Source organism: Cervus canadensis, chromosome 7 (assembly GCF_019320065.1).
Source record: "Cervus canadensis isolate Bull #8, Minnesota chromosome 7, ASM1932006v1, whole genome shotgun sequence".
In the NCBI taxonomy this organism is placed as follows: Eukaryota; Metazoa; Chordata; class Mammalia; order Artiodactyla; family Cervidae; genus Cervus; species Cervus canadensis.
This window is the reverse complement of record NC_057392.1, coordinates 55,300,461-55,318,938: the sequence shown is the minus strand read 5'-3', so window position 1 is coordinate 55,318,938 and position 18,478 is coordinate 55,300,461. Positions and strand designations below refer to the sequence as shown.

The 18,478-nt window shown below is 42.5% G+C and overlaps 2 long non-coding RNA genes across 3 annotated transcripts; one reads left to right on the top strand and one right to left on the bottom strand.

Moving 5' to 3' along the window:
- The first annotated feature begins 2,590 nt into the window (after nt 1-2,590).
- LOC122445166 lies at nt 2,591-8,976 on the top strand. The gene is made up of 3 exons (XR_006270463.1): nt 2,591-2,672; nt 4,188-4,292; nt 7,766-8,976. It is a non-coding gene; the product is annotated as an uncharacterized LOC122445166 (long non-coding RNA).
- Nucleotides 6,963-15,032, bottom strand: LOC122445164. 2 transcript variants are annotated; one of them, XR_006270461.1, is made up of 4 exons: nt 14,890-15,032; nt 9,703-9,871; nt 8,986-9,041; nt 6,963-7,306 (listed from the first exon to the last, which is right to left on the bottom strand). It is a non-coding gene; the product is annotated as an uncharacterized LOC122445164 (long non-coding RNA). The 2 variants fall into 2 exon arrangements; XR_006270460.1 differs by lacking the exon at nt 8,986-9,041.
- Between the last annotated feature and the right edge of the window lie 3,446 nt (nt 15,033-18,478).

The following is an 18,478-nucleotide window of genomic DNA, read 5'->3' as shown; positions in this document are numbered from 1 at the left end:
TAGAAATAATTCCTAACTCAGCTTCTGATGCGAGAAAGGAGTGAGGACACATATTACCCTCCCTATCTGGCTAGAAGAGAAGGTGACCAGAGATTCAGTTCAAGCCAGAGAGCCTGTTTGGGTGGCAGCCACATGCTTAGCCTTTGGCCAGGATCACTGGAGAAGGCAGGGAGGGATGAAATTGGTCCTGCCTTCAAGAAGTTTATACTTGAGTCAGGGAGACCAGTGGTGTACTTAAGATGAGAGAGGTAAGTTCTTTGGGAAGCAGAGAGAGAAGGAAGTTTGTATGGATGAAGGTTAGAAAAGGAAGGAAGGAATACTTCAAAGGAGGAGATGTAAGTAACAGAAAGGGCCTCAATCAACCATGTCCGTCAGGAAGGGTGCTCAAACAAGGCACAGAGGGGTTGGAGTCAGGGCATTGGAGGCAGGTGGGCAGTGTGCTTGGCTACAGCAGAGGGGTCTAAGAGGAGGAAGAGGGGGCTTCACTACACTGGAGGAGGTGGGGCAGAGGAGCCAGCCGTGTCTTAGACACATCATAAACAATATTTACCCAGGGCCAGTTTTGGCCAGGTCCAGTTCCTACCTTTGAGTATCAGTTCCCAAGGTTTAGAATGCATCCTGGAGGCAGGGGGGGGTGGGGGGGCACAGGGGATCCTGAGTGGGACAGTATGGAGAGCCTTGCTCTGCTCTACACAACCTCTGTAATCCCTTCCTGGGAGATTATGTCATCAATTACTATTTATCATCAACACAATACTTTTACAGGGAATATCAGGATGTACACACACACACACAGCTCTGGGAATAAGTCTCCTAGAGCTAAAAAGATGGGCTATAGAAGGCCAGATGTCCAAAGTACTTTCCTGACCACTTTAACAGCAGGAATTGGGGCTCTCAGATCTGAGGACTGGTCTCCTGTGACATTTCCTCCTTCACTCTGGATGGCAACAGAGATCTCAGCCCTCTGGCTGCTCATGTGCAAACAGCCGATTTCCAGGCCCAGGATCAAAGGCAGGACACAGCACACAGAGATTGGTAAGAGGAAAAGAGACAAGCCAGTATTTGAAACGATGGAAAAGAAAACACCTCTAAACCCAAAGAGCAGCTCAGTCTAAAGGGATTGAGTCCTACCTTTCAAAAATGCAATCAACATTGAAATCATTCATTTCCTTCTTCCCCCTTCCTACACAGGGAGGGACTTTACCATAAATTAATTTGGAAGTTAAGTGAGTGCAAACTTACTTTTGAAAGTACCCAAGAGGCAGAAATAGGGATGAATCAAGCTGTAAAACAGGCTGTGCAAAGAAAGATGCTAGGGATTTAAACTTGTCTGCTGGCTTTTAAATAAGTTCACTCTTGCTGATGTGGGGGCTTGTATGGTTCTTGGCTATTTTTGAAAAGTTTTCATTTTGACTGGATGCTGGGGACTTCATTGGTCCTTTGCCCTGCGAACTGTCAGAGAGCCAGGGCCAGGCTTTTATACAGAAAGGACATTGAGGACCTTCAAACCCTGTTGATAATGGTGGGTACCCAGACTCCCTTCAGAAAGAGGGCATTTCTCCTCCATCTCAATTTCCTGCTGTGCAGAAACTCTGCATATTGTAGGAGTCAGGCTGAAAGGAATAGCCCCGACTTTAGCCCCAGGATGTGTGGGTTCTACATCAAGTCTAACCCTTAACAGCCAAAAGACTATGGCAGAGTCATGCTCCCTCTTGGGGCATCAGTTTTCTTTTATGAGAATCCAGGGAATTAAGAATGTTATATTTGTGGTCCCTGCCAGGACTAATGAACTATGAATTGAATTTGTTCAGATGCTAAACTGGCCAATTCAATGAATCAGATTCTCTTTTATCCTGATGTTCATGAAGAAAAAAGAATTGGTAAAACAATAACTTATACCAGATACTGTGCTTATATGCTTATTATTTCATTGACCAACAAACTGATATTCAGGATGAAATGACTCAACTAAACCACAACAGCAATTCCGATGGCCTGGTGGAGAATTAGGACAGAAGCAGCCCAGATTCCCACACCTTCTGCATTTGCACCCAGGATCCCAGAAAATCAGGTTATGATCTTAATGGTAATAATGAATGATAATATTTAAAACTAATATATCTTAAAATATCTTATGAATTATCAAAGAAAGCTTAAATCATACTAGTGTATGATTTTAGTGTTTAGCGAAGTGTGTTGTAATTTACTGTTTGGAGACCAAGAATCAGTAAATGATATAGATGACAACAACATGAACCAGAATTTTCCATTGCCTAGCCACCTTAGGTAAACAGGAATTTACTGTGTCATTAAAACAATAGTGGCCTCTAAGGACTATATTCTGGGAGTCTCAGGCTTGCCAGCTGTCCAGCAATGGGTCAGCTGCAGGCTCACTGTCCACTCCAGCTGGGCATTACTGGGATTCAATCAGTCTCCACTTCAGAAATCATGGGCGGTGTTTCCATGGAGCTCTGCCCGAAAAGAGGTGATCTAAATCTTGCATGAGAGATGTACATCAATAGGGAGCTTTGCCTAGAACACTGTGACCTAAAAAATCATATTAAGGAACTCAGAATGCAGAGTCAGTTTCAGAGACACCAGGTGACCTTGTGCAAGGCACCTTGTAGATTGCCTTGCTGACTGGACTCCCCTAATGAATGGTGACTGCCTCTGTGAGTACCTGGGTTAGTGGCAAGCCCCTGCCAGGGGCAAACATTCTGATTTTCACTGCCCTATTTTTTAAAGGCAGCCTGCTTCTTCTATTAATCATCTTGCTGTTTGTTTGTTCTGGGAAGGCAAGCACTGATTCACAAAGGGAAATATCTTAGTGGTTAGACTGGAACGGTATCTTTGCTGTGTGTTTTTGAAGATCCTGCTCGTTTTATTTCTTCAAATCACTTAAATAAAGATGTAAGTGATACATTTCGTGTGGAATTTAGGGCCAAGAAGGGTTTGGTCCTCCTTCTCGTACATAGCTATTCCACAATCCGTACATAGCTATTCTTCCTTTACTGGATGAAAAGTACTATATAATACTGCGAAGTTCCCTCTTTGTCTAAGCTGCTGGGAGGCTCAAAAATCACACTCTATGCTTCAGTAAAGTTATTATAATTCTGAGTTCTCCTCCTCACTGTCCTCTTCTTTCCTGACCAGGTCTTAATCTTTTATCTGTGTTTTAATGAGGTTGTTACCTCTATATCTTATGAGCTATTTTAGATATTTTTTGGAAGTGCCATGCAAATAAATCAATAATGTGGGTTAATGTGTTTCATGAGTGCTTTCCAGATGAGGAAATTTAGAAGATGAATGCTTAGTCTATGATGAAGTCTAAAATTTTCACTTCTAACACAGCTTCATCATTAATGTTTAAAAGCTCATATATAGTAATAACTATGAACCTTTGCAGTCTTTACCATTTATAAGGCAAATGCCTTCACATGTGTGCTGTCTTTTTAAATTAGTGTTCCTCCTTTATAGATGAAAAAGTGAGGTTTAGAGACATTAAGTGGATTGCCAGAAGCCATGGAGTTAGTAAACTCTGGTCTTCTGACCCTCAGCCAGGTCTTTTGTTGGTCCCAGTTCCCCAGTATCATCTTGTCTCTCACTAGCTTCTCATTTAAACCAGCACTCTTCACATTATCTTCAAACACATTGTTCTGGTTTTTTTAATGTGTCGATCAGATTGAAATAAAAGGTCATCTTAGTGACTATTTCTCTTACTGAGATGGTCTGCAGGCAGTCTGGAAACAGCTGATTTAAGGTCTAAAGGGTCAAGCTTGGAATGACCCTTCTAGAAAATCTGAGTTCCCTCCTGTCATGCCTGGGGTTCCACGTTTCAGTTTAACTGACACATCATGTGCAATCATGTTTGAGGTGTAAAGAAAAAATGGGAAAATGTGATTTTTAGCATGTTTTTCTCTTCTGTAGAAGTTATTTTAAGTACTTCTGGGGCTCCCATGTCCCTGAGTGGCACACAGAATACCAGATCCACAGATTGTTGGGACAGTCATGGAGAATGACTCATTGCTTCCAAGGGCTGGTTGGTATGGAAACATATGATATCTTTTACACTCATAACCTCACGGTCAAGTTGGTCCACAAAGTGGGTCAGCCAGACAACCTGCTTTAATGTCTCCTTAAAAATTAGGTAGTCACTGCTTTTGAATTTTTGTTTCCTTGCACTTCAGGCCACCCACCCACTACCAACTGCAAGTTGAAGAGCTTTGGAAGTAGTTTGTCCAGAAGGGCCACTGCATCTAGAACCTTCTGGGTGGCCAAGCACCCGAAAAGAGGTGTGTATCCAACACTTTTCTTTCTGATCTCCTTCTCCAGGCTTGGCTGGACCCAATAGGCCTCAGATCCTGCCCACAGTCTGGGGGCTGGAAAGGCTAATCTCAAAGGGCTAGAAATGAGTCAGTTTCCACACTCAGCTTCAGGCGGCGTGTGGCTTCCTGAAGCCAGACAAGGAAGCTCTGAATTTCAAAGAGCAATTTTTTTTTTCTTTGCATACCATATCCGGAACTGAAACCACCAATTCATTTCACTTAAGATCTCACTCTACATTCAGATTATCAATAACATTCCAGAGATAAGATACCCAGGCTTCATGAACCAAGTCTTTCTGTCTCTGTCACTCTCTTTTCTCTTGGTACTAATGTTGGTGGTTTCTTCCTTTTCTTTTGTTCAGTCCTGACAACACAGAATTTAGAGGCCTTTGTGTTCTTCACAGGTGTTTGTGAGGGTTTGTCCCTGCCCATAGCTTTCTGCTTTCCCTTGCAAGTCAGCTTGACTGGGTGTGAGTTAAGGTCCTAGGTTCCATGTCTCATTCCAGGGCGGCAACTGACTTTGTGACTTTGCTGAGAGCTTCCACACAGAGGTCATCTCACTAACCTGGGAAAGCAGTTAAAAGATGGAGTGTATGGAGAGATGTAAGCAAACTTCAAGAAATAGGAAATCAATGGAAAATGTACACAATGGCAATGCCTCCCAATGTCAACTGACACATCAACCAGTTAGGGGGAAAAAGGATCTCTATCATTTACACAGTACCTTTCAATTTATAAACCACTTTCACATCCTTTTTCTATCTTCATTCTCACCAGAACTTGTGAAATTAGCCAGACAAGCTTTATCTTCCCCAATTTAGACAGGAGAGAGTACCCACTGCTAATAAAAGTGATGGACCCATGCCATAAGAGTGAAAAAAGCAGATACCTCAGATTAGAAACCAGTTCTATTCATTCCAACTCCTGTATTCTTGGAACTCCCATTTATCCTTATGTATAATATAATATTACATCACAATCCATGACCTAATGTTACACAGGCATTTGTTGACATTTTAGAATTTTAGGCTCTTATAGTTCAGGATTAATGGCTGTTGTTCATTACTTTGGTACAAAATTCTAAGTCTCTGCTTTCTTTATTTAAAAAGTAGAAGAAGGCATTGAATCCTGTGTTGCTTTCAATGCTAACATTCTGTACGTCCTTGTGTCAGTGACTACTGAATCCATGGAATTAACCACAAATGTTCCTCAAAGGATTTGCTATGGAGCATAAGCACCCAGGATGACTGTAGTGTTCAGTGAAAATGGTTATCATGGTCAAACAAGTTAGAAAAAAAAGAAGGATTATTAAAAATGAAACAGGTTGCTTTGCTCTGTTCCTTTTCAGAGTATTTACATGCAAATCTACATGGGGGGGGGGGGGCTATGGAATGTGCAACGTTCCTCTAAGTTGGTCCTAGAACACGGATCTCATAGAATCAGTGTGCTATGGATCCCGTTGTGATAAACAGCAGGACAATCTCTGATGATCCCATTGGTCTTTTAAAGCAGCTTCACAGATTCCAAGAAAAATCTTACAACACCCCAGTACCACTACCACCTCCTGCTGCACCCCACCTCAGAACTGTATTTGCTAGGCCACGGAAGGCGATCCTCCAAGCCAGGTACCACCTAGCATAGAGCAACTCCACTGCACAATCTGGATCACATCATTTCAGCCACAGAAGACTTTGAGCTGGAAAAAAAAAAACCCCACAATCCATCTGAAAGCAAGCACTTCCACATGTGGCCTGAATATAGGACTAGAGGCAGCATCTTTGATTGCTTTGGAAAGTTACTGCCCTTTCATTTCCCTGAGAGCAGGATCTCATCACTCTCTTTTTATGGGAGAAGAAAGGTGAGGCCGCTTAAAGATTTTCCACCCTGTCAATTGCCATTCTAACTCCTGTGGCTCTTTCAGCATCCTCCCTCTATGGAAAAAAAGGAATTCTAGACTTTCAGAGAGACTCTTAGAGGGTGGCATAGTACAGGGGGCTTTGTCTGGTCTGCAGCCTGTTTTCAGCATCCCTTCCACAGCCCCTGTAGGACGGCTTCTAGGGTCACATGCTCTCTTCTCAGAGGCAACCTGGCTCCATGTTAGCAGTTTTTAGATTGTCCAAAAATTCTAAGCCACCCTCGGTCTCATGGGAACTTCCTCCTGTGGCTGGCACCAAACAATTCCAACCGTGCTTCCGCAAGCGTCCAATGTGTTGCTGTCAATCTCACAGGTGACTCAACTTGTCTTAAATCCCTATCAGAAAAGTCTCATGAACAGCATGTACTTCTATTCTCGAGCCCAACTTCTTGTGAAATAACCTTCTGCCGTCTCTTCCCATCTTCCTCGCTCTAGAGGAAGTCTTTGTGGTGCCAAAGGTACTATTTACCTGTTTGACTGAGGAGCCTCCACTTTGAGCGTAGAATTCCTGCTCTAGGCTTAAGTCTGCAAATGCCATCTTCAAGTTTAGGGTAGTGTTTCTGCTTTTGACCTCAGCCACATTTGTGCTTGGTTAGAGATTGCTAGTTATATGAGAGACAGACAAATTATCTTTCGTCTAGAATGACATGAAACTCCCTCATGCTGAACTATGCAGAGGAAACTTCAGGCTAAAAGAAGTCATCAGGCAAACACATTTAAAATGACCTTGGGACTACTTCTGTTTTATTTGCAGGAAGAAAATAATCCTCATTTCTCCATTGACTTGTATAGATGTTCTGCACTCTTTATCAACCATCTAGGTAGTACTCTAAGATTTTACATGAATATTTCACATTTGTTATCTCATTTACCCCCATAGCAACCATTCAAGTCAGATATTATTGTATCATGTCATTACACTTTATGTGAGCACTGTGGTTATGGGCTAGTGTTAATCTTTTGTTCTATTGTTAGAATCCTGGACTGCGATTCAGAAGTTCTGGGTTCTAACCCCTCTGCAACCTTCTGCAAGTCACTTTCTCTTTTTGGCCCTCAATCTCTCCATCTGTAAAACAGAAGAGATGTGGGGTGAACTTAGACGAACTTCAATACTCCCCATCCTGGTCAGCCTCTAGCAACTGCTTGTCTCTGTTCACAATGTGACCAGAGAGACAAAAAACACTGCTGAATATCCAGGACAGCAGTACTTCTCCCCAGTATTTGCCACACTGATGGTAAATGAGAAATATTGTCTCATTAGCTTTACATCTAAAAGAACAACATGCCCATAGTCATTCATTACACACGGCACTGTGACAATAATTTTTTTTAATGCAGAAATCCTGCTTGGTTCAAGTTAAGAAATGCTTGAGAGAAAGTTCAAGTTTTGAAACTGCTAATACCTTCCTGAGATGGTGTGTGGGACGCGGTGGGGGTGGGGAAGAGTAAGCCAGACAGTTCATCTTAGGGGTAACCTCTTTGGTTTATGTAAAATATATGACTCAAAGCAAATTCATTCTTGTAGGCTGCCATGCCTGAAGGAGAACGAAGCTACGCTCAAAAGAGATTGAATTTTTCATACAATTAATCAGCTACATCTTTGTGTTGTATAGCACAATGTCTAATTTCCAGAGGAAAGATCACTTTCAAACCACATAAATGATGATGCTTTTGGGAAAAAAGACAGCAAAAAGGAAAACCCACCTCTCCTCAATGTAAAGATTTCACTATGAACTCACCTATTGTTTTTATTTTACACCCACAGTCTTGATGCTTATTATCTCTGAAATCATTTCAGTTTCCAAAAATTATTTGAAACACTCCTACATCTGGGGCTTTTGATAAACAGTCCAGCTTCTACAGACAGAAACAGTTGTGCATTTGTGTGTGTGTGTGTGTGTGCACACGCGAGATGTGTTTGAGAGACAGAAGGACGAGTTTAGGAGAGAGGGAGAAAGTGACGGCACCCTTCTGAGCTACACAGCCTGGACACTTGTGACCTGAGTAGGTTTCACTGTAACACACAAAGAAGTCTATGAGCGTGGTTCTTCCCTCCATGGATCTCTCTCTTGAGACCGCAAGAAACTTTGGGGTAATTTTACTCTGATGCTAAGAATAAAAATCATGATGAATGTTTTGAGCACTTACAATGTTCCAGGAAATTTTCTAAGAGCTTTAATACACGTGAAATCACATATTACTCACAAGTCATTGAGGTTGATACTATTCTTATCACATTCTACAGATGAAAAAAAAGAATCACAGAGAAGTAGGCTCCCCATTCGCTAGCTTATTAACAATGAATTAAAATCTTGCCTGACAACCATCAAGACTGGAGAGGCCACTTCCTGTGGGAGGAGCTTTCAGTGAGATGGAATCTCTCTTCTCTCAACAGCCTCCAGCTTTCTCATGGCATTGAAGCCACTGCCTTAAGCTACAGTCATCTGTGTGCCTGTTAAATCTTCTCTGGGAAGACTCTAAGGTCCTTATGATCAGGGTAGTATTAAAATTATCCTTGTTTTCCCACAGCCATGGCAAAAGTGCCTGGCACTGCATAGGCACTTTAGGAGATACTAGTTGAAAAAGTGAGTGAAGAAACCCAAGTTTCAGACCTGAGTTTGCACAACCATGTTAGAAAAATTGATAGAGACCGCTCTCCAGGATCAAAGTGGCTGAATCTTGAGACAATGATCTGTGACTATTAAAATAAAACATTTTATTTGTTTTTATCCCTGTAGAGGTTACCTCTGAATTCATCTTCACCTCTTGGATGGTTATGGTGGGTGCCCTGTCCATCTGGCCTGAAAAGTAGGTTTTAAAAGAAATACTGTAATGAGGGCAAGAAAGCTTAAGTCATGTCAAGTTCTGAAGTTTGTTGTATACACCACCATTGCCCATCCTGAAGTTAACTTTTTACAGGTTAAATTGATACCATTCTTATTAGCTTTCCTTATCCTTTTAGAAATAGAGCAGAATCCCATCTAGAACACAGGTTAAACCTCACCCCCAAAGCATCTCAAGACCATATAGAAAAACTGAGATGTAATGAGATGCCTCTGATAAAAGTGTGATCTTATAAGGAAGGAACTCCTTAAAATAGATAATCCCCCAAAGTCACCCACTTTGACCCTCTCATTTAGCAGATAGGGATAATGTGGCTCAGAGAGAGGAAATGAGCTGCCAAAGGCGCCAAATCAATTTAGTAATAATAAAAAAGAAGGTATACTCAAGACAGGGAACTCTTAGATGAGACTCTTCCCTTTTATTGATACAGTGTGCTATCCTTCATGACTGGGTTACAAGTTTCAGTGATTCCTAGAATAAGACAGATTATACTTGAGGTAAAAGTTTGATTGGCGTTCGAGAACATCCTCAGGCTTGGGCAAGACCCATCTTAAGGGCCTGCGTGGTGGGAGAGGGTGGGTCTCTATTTTTGATTACATACTAAACATTTGTACCTACCAAACCACAGCAGGATAAATTAGTTGGTTGGCGTCAAAAGAGCATGAGTCACCATTCTCACCAGCAATAAATCCGATTTCTGGCACAGAGGAGTTCAAATTCAAAATGACAGCTGAGATCGGAGTATGTTGGCCTCCCTCCATCCACGGTTCTTCTGCCCATGTCCATACTGGAAGAAAATGTAACTTTACCTCACAATGATGGTCGAGGCTTTTAGAGTAGCCAGGATCTTGTAATGTTGCTGGTAGCTAAAAAGCCATCAAAAGAGAGAAATGCCTGAGCAGATGGCAATGACCAGCAGGTGAAATCTTAGCCTTGTCCCTCGCTCTTTATGTTCATGTTCATGACTTTGAACATGCACATGTCTCTGAGGGCTGCATTTCCCCCATGTGAAATTTGAAGAGTCTGGGCAGGGGATGTGCAGATTGCCCTCCACTTCTAGGATTCACTGAGCTCATGAATGCATCAACCCCTCCTTTCCTAAGTGTGGTTCTGGGAGTCCTCAGGAAAGCAGCCACTCGGAGACATGTGGTTTCCAACCCTTGCAGCCATTTGGGAGCTGGAAACATATGGACATGAAGTTCAAAGAACGGACTCTGTTCCACTCTCAGCCCTCCAGCCTAGGTGATCTTAAACAACTTCAGTTCCCTTTCTGAACCTCCAATTCTTCCTCTGAAGAGTCCAAGCAATGATACCTATTTAGTTGAGTTGTCTTGTGGGTCAGAAGAGATTTTACATGTCAAAGTGCTTATAACCTGAAAAGCATACGGGTTTTGTGGGGGAGAATGAGGATGGAGATGTAGATGAGGGGTTACGAACAGTTTTTGATTTTCCATAGAGATACAAATGAACTGTAGGTTCAGGGTCAGCAAGTAAGGGCAGAGACTGAGACACGCTGGCTGAGTGCTCTGCTCACCCTGAGCATCACCCCAGCAGTTCCTGCATAACCCTCTCCCTTCCTTTCCACCGTCACCCCCGTCTCCCCAGTCCAACAGAAAGTGTCACCCGTCTTACGTCTTGCGCCTCCCTCACCCCCACCCTCCTCACTGCAGACCCAGCTGGAGTGTCAAATCAAAACCCTTGTACAGATATTTCACCCTCACTTCTAGACCGTCTAAAAGAAAACAACAGAGGCGCTCCCTCCGCCTACACGTTTCCCTTTGTTTTGAGGGCTGTGGCAGCCTGGTCCTGTGGCAGTTAGAGCTCCCAGCGAGAAAAGCAGCTCCATCTCTTGAGTCCTCTCTTGGCACACTCGAGTTCTGGGTGTTCAGCAGGTGACCTGGCATTTTCCCAGGGCTAAGGAAGGCCTGATGGTACCCAGTAGGCATGACACGTGAGATGGAAGACAGGGCTTTTCACGTGAATCCATAAGATGATGGAGCTGCAAAGGGCATTAGGAACTACCCATTTCAACCCCCCGTTGGTTACAGATGCACAAACTGAGCCCTAGAGAAGAGAAGCAATGTTCAGTGTCATTTAGAAATTGTGAGCCAGAAGGAACTATAAGGACATCTAAATCAAATTCCTCATTGTACGGATGAGGAAACTGAGGTTCAGCAATACTAACACACATGCTCTAGAGGTAAGGAATCAGTACCCATCCCATAACCTGGGGCTCAAAGGTCAGATCTCATTTCATGGGAACTGCACATAAAATATATAGTGTGGAAACTGTGTACGTGAAATCTAGCTTCTAAGAATATGTAGATCAAGCAATAGGTTATTATATTCATGTAAATTTGGGGAGATAAATTTATATCCATATTTTAGAATTCCCACTTTAGTTTATGAGATTCATCATGTGTTCCTGGGTATAGGATGTGATGAAGAGCATAATTAAATTTGTGTTAGTGTTTTAGGATATGTGGGTATAGGCAAAAAAAATAACTACTTAGAGTTATTATTCCAGTTCTGATGCCCAAAGGAGCCATGTAAGTGTCAATTTTATGAAATTTTCTAACATCAGAAAGCAGCTTATCTGTGATGGTTCAAAGTTAGGCCCTACTGAGTGAAAGTTAAGTCTGGAAACAGAAGAATCTGTATGAGTATTGGATCTAAAGCATATTATTTACTGAAGGATTTGTCTCACTTTGGGGCCAGACCAGTACTGTGTTTGTAAATGTGTAACAACTGGCTTTAAGTGGGATGGGGGTGGTAAGGGACAAGACACGTTTGTTGTGTTTTCCAATATCCTTGGTAGATATTGTTAGAACATCTTGGTAGAGATGTTCCCACAGAGACCACTCTCAAGCTACCAGGGCAACATTGTTGAATGTGTCCTTTGTAAGAGATGCACAGCAGTACATAATGATTCTAACATATGGATAAAATCAATATTAACAACCTCAAGAACATATATGATAATAACATTTCATAAAATAAATAGGAAGTGATACGTTTTGAGTATTTTCTACCATTGTTTTTAATGCTATTTATTTATATGTTTATGTGATTTAATTTTTTTTTTCTTTTTTTTTTTTTTCAGCCATGGATTTACATGTATTCCCATCCCGATCCCCCCTCCCACCTCCCTCTCCACCCGATTCCTCTGGGTCTTCCCAGTGCACCAGGCCCGAGCACTTGTCTCATGCATCCCACCTGGGCTGGTGATCTGTTTCACCATAGATATATACATGCTGTTCTTTTGAAACATCCCACCCTCACATTCTCCCACAGAGTTCAAAAGTCTGTTCTGTATTTCTGTGTCTCTTTTTCTGTTTTTGCATATAGGGTTATCGTTACCATCTTTCTAAATTCCATATATATGTGTTAGTATGCTGTAATGTTCTTTATCTTTCTGGCTCTACTTCACTCTGTATAATGGGCTCCAGCTTCATCCATCTCATTAGGACTGATTCAAATGAATTCTTTTTAATGGCTGAGTAATATTCCATGGTGTATATGTACCACAGCTTCCTTATCCATTCATCTGCTGATGGCATCTAGGTTGCTTCCATGTCCTGGCTATTATAAACAGTGCTGCGATGAACATTGGGGTGCATGTGTCTCTTTCAGATCTGGTTTCCTCAGTGTGTATGCCCAGAAGTGGGATTGCTGGGTCATATGGCAGTTCTATTTCCAGTTTTTTAAGAAATCTCCACACTGTTTTCCATAGCAGCTGTACTAGTTTGCATTCCCACCAACAGTGTAAGAGGGTTCCCTTTTCTCCACACCCTCTCCAGCATTTATTGCTTGTAGACTTTTGGATAGCAGCCATCCTGACTGGCGTGTAATGGTACCTCATTGTGGTTTTGATTTGCATTTCTCTAATAATGAGTGATGTTGAGCATCTTTTCATGTGTTTGTTAGCCATCTGTATGTCTTCTTTGGAGAAATGTCTGTTTAGTTCTTTGGCCCATTTTTTGATTGGGTCATTTATTTTTCTGGAATTGAGCTTCAGGAGTTGCTTGTATATTTTTGAGATTAATCCTTTGTCTGTTTCTTCATTTGCTATTATTTTCTCCCAATCTGAGGGCTGTCTTTTCACCTTACTTATAGTTTCCTTTGTAGTGCAAAAGCTTTTAAATTTCATTAGGTCCCATTTGTTTAGTTTTGCTTTTATTTCCAATATTCTGGGAGGTGGGTCATAGAGGATCTTGCTGTGATTTATGTCGGAGAGTGTTTTGCCTATGTGATTTAATTTTTAATCAGAACTGTGCTTTCAACCCCTTTGCCAAATTCCTGATAATTTAATAATCAGCTCTTGTAATCTAGAACAAGTTAGCAAACCTCTGGGCCAAACAGATCTGAGTTTGAATCCTGGTCTACCATTCTGCCAGCTATGTGATGTTGGGTGAGGTTTAAAACTCCTTTGAGCTTTAGTTTTTTCAGCTATGGATGGTGACATACCAACAACAGCTTCATGGGTTTATACATGATGCTCAAATGAGATAATGCTTAGCACAGTAGCTCTACATACACACCCCACAAATCACCATTAGCACACCATGCCACATTCATGCACTCAATATACATTTTGCAGGAATGTGTTTTATGAGTACTACCTGTGGTACATGAACTTCAAGGTTACATGTTAAGGGGGTTCAGAATACCTCAAACATGACTCTTACCCTGCTCTCAAAGCATTTATAGTCTAAAGGAATGGGATATACTGGAAGCATAACCCACAGCAAGTACTGATCAGGTCATAAAAGAACAAAGAGCTTGGGAAGGGAGAGAAGGAAGAATTCTTGGAGGCAACTGCATTTGAGCCATAGCTATCAGAACAGACCTGTACATACAGAGGTGTCCAGAAAGGAAGGTGCCAAGAAAGGAGAAGAAAGGGAGCAAAGGCAAGGAAGAAGGGACATGAAGATGGAGGAGTAGAGGATTTGGTGAAACAAGATGTATAAAAAGGGGTGCTGGAGAGACTGTTGGAAAGGCAAACAACCCCTCAATCATGTTAGTCTTGAATGCTGAGGAATTTGGTTTCTGCTCACTCAGCTAATCATGAGCCTGGGGAAATGTCTTCCTTTGACGCAAATCAGGTATTTGGATTACCAATCGTATTATGTGAAATATTTGTTCACTAGATACATTTTTATGGTCATTGTTCTTTCCTTGAACAAGACTTGTTAAGGGTTAACCAGATAGTGAAAGGCAATTTTACATAAAGTTACTCTGTGGAGAAAAAAGTCCTGTATTCAGGGATAGAAGGTGGCATTACAGCTCCCAGTTGAAAACAAAGTCATTATTGAAAGCCTTTGATAAATATTAGGAAGGCTTAAGCCAGTGGCAGTATTTCATGAGTTTTGAATTGTCTGCTGGGTCCCTCTTGCATTATGCTTCACACACACAAAAAGTCATATGACCTACATCTTTATCTGCTCCCGTCTTCAGCTTCTATATATAGGCTTCGGTTATGAATGTTTTTTCCTATGAAAAGGTCAGACCTTGCACATGTACCATCAGTGCAAAGACCTGCTTATTAAAAAGCAGGCGGGCGAGTTTGTAAAAGTCATTGAAATAATACTGATGTGGGGAAAAGCTTGGCAGCTTGCTGAAAAAGAAATAACCTCCAAACTTTCTCAGAGGGAAGGTGGGGGAAACCTTTAGCTTGTGATTACAGAAGCATTTTTCCCTTCTGGCTACAGCGCCCTGTGGCTGTCGGTGGCACCCATTTACAGAAGCAGGCTGGGACACCCCCACCCCCAGCTTTCTCTCGTGCATGCGGGTACACAGACTCACCTCAATCAGAGACACACCAAGCTCTGTTCACTCCTCCTCCACACCTCAAACCCCCATGGAACATCTGGAGGTGAGGCTGGGGAAGGCACCTCGCTCGGCCAGAGAGATGCAAACCCAATTTGGGGTTTCCGGTCGTACGCACAGTACAACAGCCACCTTTGGCCAACATTGCAATACCAGAATCAGAGGAGAGTTGAACTCTTACTTTTAAGCCAAAAGTTCACAGATTCAAATACCCCTCTAATGTCAGCAGCTCCCTGAGGCTAACCTTTGAGTCTGAATGCTCTGATAAGATAGAGTTGCTTTAGGAAAAAAGCCTGCCTTCCATTTGGTTTCTTTCTCAACAAGGTCAAGCTCTTTCTTGGAATGAAATTATTTACTAACTAATGTGAACCAGAATGGGGTGCTCTCTTTCTTTCACAGAAAAGAAACGGAAGTTTAAGAGGTTAAGTGACTTGCCCAAGTTCACTCAACAAGTCAGACTCCTGTTGATTACACATGTGGACAAGGAACCAGTCACATGGAATGGACAGCATTGTCATAGAAAATGGTAGATGCCATTTGCCTGTCTTCAATTGGTTAATATCCATCTGCCAAGACAAACTTCCCAGGGGACTTTATAGACCTAAAGATCACCAGATTACAGTGAATAAAGTACTAAATTGAGGCTTAGAAAAACCTCATTATGGTTTTAGATCAGAAGCTGTCAGACACTTATTTTTTCACTCACTCATTTATTCATTTGATCGATATTTATTGAGAACATGCCAGGCCTAAGTCTAGGCACTGAGAATCCAGTGTTACAAACCAAAACATGGTTCTGACTCATGGAACTTGGGCTGCTGACCATTTTTGAATACATCGCAGATTCTTTATATAATTTTTATTTGCTCACTTCTTCATCCCCTTCATCTGCCTCTTAGAGTGTGAGCCTCTCAGAAGAGTAGGCATGCCTAGCCCACTTGTAAATCTCACTGCCTGGCACCCAGTAGGTATTAGTTGCAGGAATGGTCTGGGAGGTCTCTCCAGTAATTCACTGAAAAGAGACAGAGGCTTCTTAAGAGGAATTAGAGTTGAGATTCATGTGGGACACTTCACCTATTTCCTGACTAGCAAAGTGATTCCGGAAGCCCAGCACTTGGCCTTCAGCTACAGAGGCCCATAAACAGTAGCTCCATTTTTCCTTCCAGCTCTAAGCTCTGTGTCTCCCCCACTTGGCTGGACTTCCTCCCCCGAAATGCTAAGTTTGCCTGTCTCTCTAGATAGTCCTGAGCTTCCCAGATCCAGCCCCTTCAAACCCCTGTAAAGCTCCCTTACCCTCACTTAATGCAGGTTTTAGGCCCAAGGGGGATGAAAAACATGGTGATACTGAGATAAAGATGTTCTTGCTTGCATGCATGCTAAGTAGCTTCCAGGTGTGTCCAACTCTGTGCAACCCTATGGACTGTAGCCTGCCAGGCTCCTCTGTTCACAGGATTCTCTAGGCAAAGACATTTTTAGGTTTGAACAAACAAAGCCGACTCATTCTAGCAGGAGGAGCTGTCCAAGGATAGAGTAGGCTACTTTCTGGAGTGAGAATTCCCCACCATCTGAGGGGTCTACCAGAGGCAGGACCACCTCCTCAACAATGAAGTGGGAGAGTCAAGCATGGGATGGAGACACATCACTTCTAACATCCTTTCAACCCAGTCTTCCGGGACCACCTCTCCATTCTTCACCATTTTGAGTATCAATGATGTACTAAATACCTGAAATTTCATCCCCCTTTTTCCCTGAGGAGGAGTCCAACTTGAAAGGTTAACTTTCATCTAACTTCATCGTTACCAGGACACAGACTGTGGTAATAGTGGTGATCAAAGATGAATGGGTTTCTTCCCTTTTGTTAGTTTAACTCTCTTAAAATTCCACTTTTGATGCATTGCTCACTACCTCTGAAACCTTCATCATTTGTCTATCAGTTCCACACTAAACTCTGATCACTGTAGCCTGGCCTCCTAGATCTTTCACCATCAGGCTCCAACACCTCACCTTTTCAGCCTCACCTTGAACTATTCTTTATCCACTACCTTGTTCCTAGGGTGATATCTGCAAAGCCTCTTCATCTTTTCCATCTCCACATTTTTCTTTACATTATTCCAATACCAATCATATTTGTAGGGTCTATTTCCTTACTCCTCGGAGTATTTCCTTATTTGCTTATGCTCCTGCTTCCTCACTGTCATGTGCCCAGTGTTCAGTCTAGCTCTCAGGCCAGGTTTATTGGCTAGAATTAACTTGAATTAGAAGACATTTTTCCATGCAGGGAGGCAGAAGGGCACGTTGGTGACTCCCTTGCTATGAGTCCTTGCTTTGTCACTTCCTGGTGGGGTGATTCTGACCTAGTTACTTAAACTCCCAGGGACTCCATTTCCTCATCTGTAGAATGGGAACATTAACCCCCACCTCATGTCATGGGGTTTATATGAGTTGGCTTTAATGAAGTGCTTACTTCAGTGCCTGGCACACACTTAGGGGGTACCAATTCATTGTTTAAGGTGCCCTTTTATTTCTCCCTCTTTCATGAATATTAACTCTATTTTCCATGTATAAAGCACTTCAGAATTTACGAAGACCTTTCATATGTGTTTTCACATTTAATCATCACAGTAGTATGGGAGGTAGGTGTCACCATCCCCGGAGAGTTTTGGTGACACAGGTAAAAGCAGGGGGAGGCAGACTGTGACAGGAACTCAGAGATCCTGGTTCTCCGTCCTAAATGTATTCCGCTCCAACATCTGGCTCTCAGTCTTGCCCAGAGTGCTGGCTGTGACACTGTCCAGGCTGTTGCCAGATAAACCTCACCCCTGCCCTGAGGGGAGGGTCCATGGAGACCCAGGGTGGTGTCCCGCAGAGCCTCAGTGCTCTGACTGAATGCCTGGATCAGGCTTTGTCTTGTCTCCGTGGTGAAGGGGGTTTACTAGCTCCACGCACTCCCTGGAGACTCTGCGGTTTCATTTCATCTCTGCTGCAGATCATTCTGTGACCTTTGCTCCATCTCTGTATGCAAACCTTTCTCACTGCAGGCCACCAGGTAATGCAATCATGGAACAGAACACCCAGGCTAGATGGGATCGTGGAGATCATAAAGTCCACTTCCCCAAAACCGTTTTACAAGTGAGAACATAGAGCTGCAAGGAAGGAAATTGCGTGTCCAAAGATCCCTCTAGTCTAGGTGGTCCTTAAGGCAGGGTCATATTTAGGCCCAGGAGCAATAAGGACTTCCAGATGTTCAAGCTGGTTTTAGAAAAGGCAGAGGAACCAGAGATCAAATTGCCAACATCTGCTGGATCATCAAAAAAGCAAGAGAGTTCCAGAAAAATATCTATTTCTGCTTTGTTGACTATGCCAAAGCATTTGACTGTGTAGATCATAATAAACTGTGGAAAATTCTGAAGGAGATGGGAATACCAGACCACCTGACCTGCCTCTTGAGAAACCTGTTTGCAGGTCAGGAAGCAACAGTTAGAACTGGACATGGAACAACAGACTGGTTCCAAATAGCAAAAGGAGTATGTCAAGACTGTATATTGTCACCCTGCTTATTTAACTT